Raw genomic sequence first — 6,262 nt, 5'->3', positions numbered from 1 at the left:
TTTGAATTTGCATATGAGCAATTGATGGTCTGTTCCTCAATCTGCCCTGGCCTTGTTTTGGCTGATGATACGGAGCTTTTTCACCTTCTCTTTCCACAGATGTAGTCAATTTGATTTCTGTGTATTCCATCTGGTGAGGTCCATGTGTATAATGGATGTCAATCCATCTTCTGATAAGTGAAGCTATTAATGGACTCTTGGTGTGGTGGTGTAGGATCAGCACTAAACTGTGAACCACAAGGTTGGCAGTTCAAATCCACCAGCTGCCACTCAGGAACCCGAAACAGGCTCACTACGAGTCGAAACCGACTCAACGGCATTGAGCAATAACAAATTACAGAGGAACTACAAATCTTTTTGTATATTCATTTCTTACTGTGGTTCCTGTCCACATGCAAAAAGTACATATACATTTTCAACAGATTTATTAAATGCTTTGGGCTAATATTTTAGTTGACTAGGAAACAAAATCTATCTTTTGGAGAGAAGGCGTACAAACAGATTGGCTGTACAAAACCATGTAGTTAGTGTACAATCCTGTCAAAAGTACAATTTGTACTTTGCTAACTCAAATAAGATGTTGATTATTAATTACTACACAAACCTCTTTCAAAACGTGTTGAGACTGATCATTTTGGAATGTCTCTAAATGATTTTCTATATATCCATTTGCAAATGGATAGAATTCTGAAAGCCTTAGCATAATTATTTCAGTTGTTGATGTGTGGTCTCGAATTGGTTCTGATTCAAAGAGCCTCTACACAGGGTTTCTGAAAGCAGCTGTTGGGTTTGAACGGCCAACCTGTGGTTAGCAGTCCAGTCCTTATTCTACAATGCCACACCAAGACTCAAATATTTCATAACTCCCATTTAACCTGAGAATTGTGAAGTTAGTCCTTGTCAGGTTACATAGCTAGCTGTCAAACTTATATGGCTATCCAGAACTGGCAGTTCCCCTAGTAGCTGGGAGCTACAATAGAGACTTTAGCCTATTTAACGTGCATTTCCATTAACCCTCCCACATTAGAAACAGGTTGTTTCTACTAGATTCACCTTGCCCCAAATCCAGAAACTGTATATCTGGAGAAACTATGTATATTTCTCAAGGTCCTATATTTACTTGGCTTCTTTTTTTCAAAAGGAAGAATTCTAAGATGCATCATTCCAAATGGTATTTTCTTCTTTATAAACATATGGTGGATAATTATCTAAACCTGTATGAAAAACAGAGTTTCTCTAGTCGGTATCATACTTGGGTTGAGTGTCATATTTAACTGCTGTATGATATTTAAGTGTTCATTGACAACTCTCCATCTGTCTTCTGCTCCAGCAAAGATAACAACAGCCCTGATCAGACCTAGTTTTATCTGTTGGGTTACGAGAAGTATCACTAGTCTCATAAATTTATTCGATTTAGATGTGAATCTGGAGTTTATAATTTTAGCATATTAAACATGTTTTTACCTAAGATGTTTAAACTATTCATGATAACAGAATTCTAAGAAAGATAGTCCAGTCAGCAATATTCTAAATTTAAATATAAACAGAAATTTACATTTATTCCCACCTCCCATAGTGGGTTATTTTAATAAACCTTTAAATTAAAAAAAAAATCTTCCTTAGTGGATATTTTAAGGAAGAGAATTCTGACCCAGAAAGCCTTTGGAGAGCCTAGTGGTATATTCAGCATGCCAGTATTTATCCTGTTTCTCTGATTTTATTTCTAAGAGATGCTGTTGTTTTAGATGTTAAAGCTATCGACAGGGTTGGGGGAGGCGGGGAGGAGTGATGTTATCTTTAAAATGTGGAGATGAGTCTGGTCCTCTGCCACAAAGAAACTGTTGCTGTTGTTAAGTGCTGTCAAGTCAGTTATGACTCATAGCTACCCTGTCAAGGGTTTCCAAGGAGCAGCTGGTGAGTTTGAACTGCTGACATTGCACTTGCTGTTCAAACCGATCCTGCAGTCTAGTGCTTATCCTACAGTGCCACACTAGTACTCCTACAAAGAAATTAATGTCACTCAAATCTTTAATTTTAAATTTTTCTTCCAGCCTTCCCTTTTAATGTTTTAAACTCTGAGCTTAATAGAACACCACACAATGTTTCACACAATTTGACTTCAGAAAACATCATGTTATATAAATGCTTAAACAATACCATTGTTGAACTACTGCTACATTAAGGCTCCTGGGCACTGGGATGACTGTGGAGCCGGCTGCACTAACTTTCAGCAACCAGTCTCTATATTCCAGTTATTAGCATTCAAGAAACTGCTTTTACTGAAAAACAACCAAACTAAAAAAAAAAAAATGTCTTTACATAACCAAAGTTCCAGAATATGGATTTTCTTAGTGATTATAATGTTTCAAAGCAATAATCATGGTGAGGATAGTAGCCCTGAATTTCTCTCTGACATAGAAGATTTCAAATTAGACAGACACAGCAAAACTGAAATCCAGATGTTTTTCCCCCTGGGGATAGAGGTGTGAGAATATTTGTTTTGCTAAATATAGATCACAAAAAATTAGTTTTAAAATTTTCATTTATCAATCATGATACAAACAAGAAAAAACATTTATAGGAATACAAAAAGAAAAACCAAAAAACCTTTAAACTACTTTTAAAACAAAGGTGAATAAAAGGATACAAACTAAGAGGCAACATCAATAAACATAAAAATTAATATTAAGTATCTATACTTACATACTGAAGTGGACTCAGCATAATCAATCGAACATACAGTCACACAAAAAGAAAAAAGCATCAACTATCGAAAGACCATTTTGCCTCAATCCTTCCTTATTTTGGCCGAGGAAGTCACCAAGCCCTAACAAGCTGGTTTATTTTTGTCTCCCTTGCCTCACGCTTCCATCCTTTTCATACTGGGGTACCAGTGCAGGAAGCTCCTGGATGTGGCCAGCCGAGCTGCAGCTCCTAGAGCAGCATTGGCTGTACTCCGAGGAATGTAGAACTTCTGAGATAACTGGTGCTCTGGAGACAAAATCAAAGAGATCTGGTCCATGGTTCCTTGATTTTTATTGTTGAACAGTGTAATCGCCTGGCTACTAGAAAAATCTTCATTCTCTAGGTTCCCTGGTGAGCTTTCCACTGAAAAAGAAAAAAAATACACCCTGAATCTTTTCAAGGGGTTCTCACACTACCTTCTACCTCCCATTCTTTATTAACACATGTTGCAATCCTCTTCTATTAGGTGATGATATAAGGAGCTCTGGTAGCCATAGTGGTTACGAATCAGGCTGCAAACTGCAAGGTCAGCAGTTCAAAACTACCAGCTGTTCTGTGGGAGAAAGATAAGGCTTTCTGTTCCTGTAAAGATTTACAGCCTCGGAAACCCTGTACAGGGTCTCTAAGAGTCGTAACCGACTCCACGACACTTAACAACAACAAATAAATTATTACCAACGGCAAATCACAGAATGACAACTTGTGTGGAAAAAGTACCAGGATGTGGTTGCTGCAGAAAACAAGGGATGAACTAGAGATCTGCAAAGACTCTTAGTTTTGCGCTGAGTAAGGATCTGCTCATGTGTGTGAGGAAATTACAGAGGCCAGGGAAATAAATTCTAATCTGAAAGGAGTGGACACGATAATATCAGAGCTCACCCTGGGAAAAAATAGTGTTTTCCCCACCAGTCACAGTGTACAGATCTCCTAACACATGGGATATCAAGTTATATCAACAGTCTCAGAAGAGTATTGCCTAAGTAACCAAAACCAAACCAAGCCTAGTACCATCAAGTAGATTCTGACTCATAGCAAATCTAGAGAACAGAGTAGAACTGCTCCCTAGAGTTTCTTAGACTATAAATCTTTACGGGAGCAGACAGCCTCCTTTTTCCCACAAAGTGACTGGTGGGTTTGAACCACCAACTTTGTGATTAGCAGCCTAACTTGTAACCCACTATACCATCAAGGCCAAATTAAACCTAACTAAAGGAGTCCTGGTGTGGCACTGTTGGTTAATGTGCTAGACTGCAAAGTCAGTTTGAACTACAAGGTTGGTGGTTCAAGCTTGCCAGCTGCTCCTTGGAAACCCTATATAGGATCAATGTTGGTTAGAACTGACTTGACGGCACATAACAAAAACAACAACAAAGGTTGTTGGGAGCAGTCTAAAAGAAACTCTCGAAGAATCAAATTAATTTCAGGTAATTTAATTTCCCCATCTCCTCAGAAAAATAGAATGGGAGGAAAAGAAAGAGGATGTGATGGTGAAGGTTTTATGTCAACTTGGCTGGGCCAGGATTCTCAGTGGTTTTACATTTAAGATGCAGTAATTCCCTATGATCTGCTATGAGCAGCCAATCAACGGAAAGGAAGCTTCTTCAGGGGTGTGGCCTGCTTCCAATATATTGGACACTCAGGCAAATTTTACCTGCTCTCGGCTGGGTCTGGATCTTGCATCTGGGTTGTCCTCTGACTTCTGGTTCTTTGGCATTGAACCAGTGGCCTGTTCTATTACCTGCTGATCCTGGGAGTCATTAACAGTGGCCTTGTTACTTGCCACACCTGCCTGTCTACTGTCTGACTTACCAATATTAGTTCATTAGCTCTGCAGCTATGTTGAGTCAGAAACCTCCTGCCTAATATCTGACCCATGGGCTTGGGACTTGCCCACCTCACCTCTACAACGGTGTAAGCTACTTTCTTGATATAAACTTCTCTTTATATATACATACATATACCTCAGTTTGTCTCTCATACTTCAGACATATTATCAGGAGGGAATTGTTCCCTGGGGAACAATGCCACATTGGTAAAGTGGAGGGTCACAGAAAAAGAAGAAGACCCCCAATGAGATGGACTGGCACAGTGGTCTCAGGCATAGTAATGAATGTGAAGTTGGTGCGAGACCAGGCAGTGTTTTGTTTTGTTGTGCACAGTGTCGCTGAATCGGTACCAACTTGATAGCACCTAACAACAGCAACAAGCTTCACTGGTTTTCCTTCTCTACAGAACTCAGACTAAGGCAGAGGAAGGCAAAAAAAAAAAAAAAATCATCCAGTCAACAATGTAAAATTCACAGTGTCTGGTATCCAATAAGAAATTACCAGATATGCAAAGAAGCATAAAATTATAACAGAAGAAAATGAGAAAATAAATCAATATAAATAGATTTAGTTATAATACAGATTATAGAATTCTGAAATATTACATATGAGATAATCACAAGAAATAGCTGTTATAAGAATGTTCACAAATGTGGAAGAAAACAAATATGATAAAAAGAAAAAAGATATTTTAAAAAGACAAAAATCAAACCTATATAGATGAAAAATACACAGTGGGAAAATAACATATTAGATACTGAAGATGAAATAGTAGTAAGATAGGAAAAACAGTAATAGTACTATCCAGGATGAAGCACAGATAGCAAAGATCAGGAAAAAAAAATGAGCAGCGTATTGGTGAGCTATGCAATACCAAGTGTCCTACCATTTGTGTAATTATAGTTAATAAAAGAGAAGTAACAGAAGAAATTTAAAGATACAAATATTGTTTCAAGGGAATTTCCCAAATTTAATGGAAACTACAAATTCATACCCAAGAAGTTCAATGAACCTCAGAAGAAAAAAATGAACAGAACCACACCAAGGCACCTTATAAATTGCTGAAAACCAGAGAGGAGAAAAATCTTAACAGCAGACAGAGAAAAATGAAAAATTGTATATAATGATAAGAATGACAACAAACTTCTTGTCAAACCCAGAGTGATTATCTTTTAAACCCAGAGTAATTATCTTTTAGTGTGCTGAAAAATCTGTCAACCTATAATTTTATATATTTGTTGTTGTTGTGAAGTGCCATCCAGTCGGTTCCAACCCAAAGCAACCTTGTATAGAGTTTCCAAGGAGCAGCTGGTGAGTTTGAACAACCAAACTTGCAGTTCAAACCAACCTTGCAGTCTAGTGCATTTTCCCACAGTACAACACCAGGACACAGTAAAACAACATTAAAGAAATAAAAGCAAAATAAAGATGTTTGCTTTTCTAATGAACAAAAGCTGAGAGAAAACATCAGCCGTGGACTAGCACTGCAAGAAATAATTCTTTAAGCAGAAAGAAAATACTACCAGATGGAAACTTAGACTTACACCAGAATTGGCAAACTATGGCCTTGGGCCAAATCTCATCTGCTACCTAGGAACACAGAATGGTTTAAAACTGGGAAAGGTATGCGACAAGGTTGCACCATACTTATTCAACCTGTATGCTGAGCAAATAATACGAGAAGCTGGGTT

The 6,262-nt window shown here is 37.8% G+C and overlaps 1 pseudogene; it reads right to left on the bottom strand.

Moving 5' to 3' along the window:
• Positions 1-2,860: 2,860 nt before the first annotated feature.
• The window catches only part of LOC102812508, a 52,371-nt pseudogene continuing 48,969 nt past the window's right edge, over positions 2,861-6,262 (bottom strand).

Source organism: Chrysochloris asiatica, unplaced genomic scaffold, assembly GCF_000296735.1.
Source record: "Chrysochloris asiatica unplaced genomic scaffold, ChrAsi1.0 scaffold00379, whole genome shotgun sequence".
In the NCBI taxonomy this organism is placed as follows: domain Eukaryota; kingdom Metazoa; phylum Chordata; class Mammalia; order Afrosoricida; family Chrysochloridae; genus Chrysochloris; species Chrysochloris asiatica.
The sequence above is the reverse complement of the archived record's forward strand: the minus strand, read 5'-3'. Positions and strand labels throughout refer to the sequence as shown.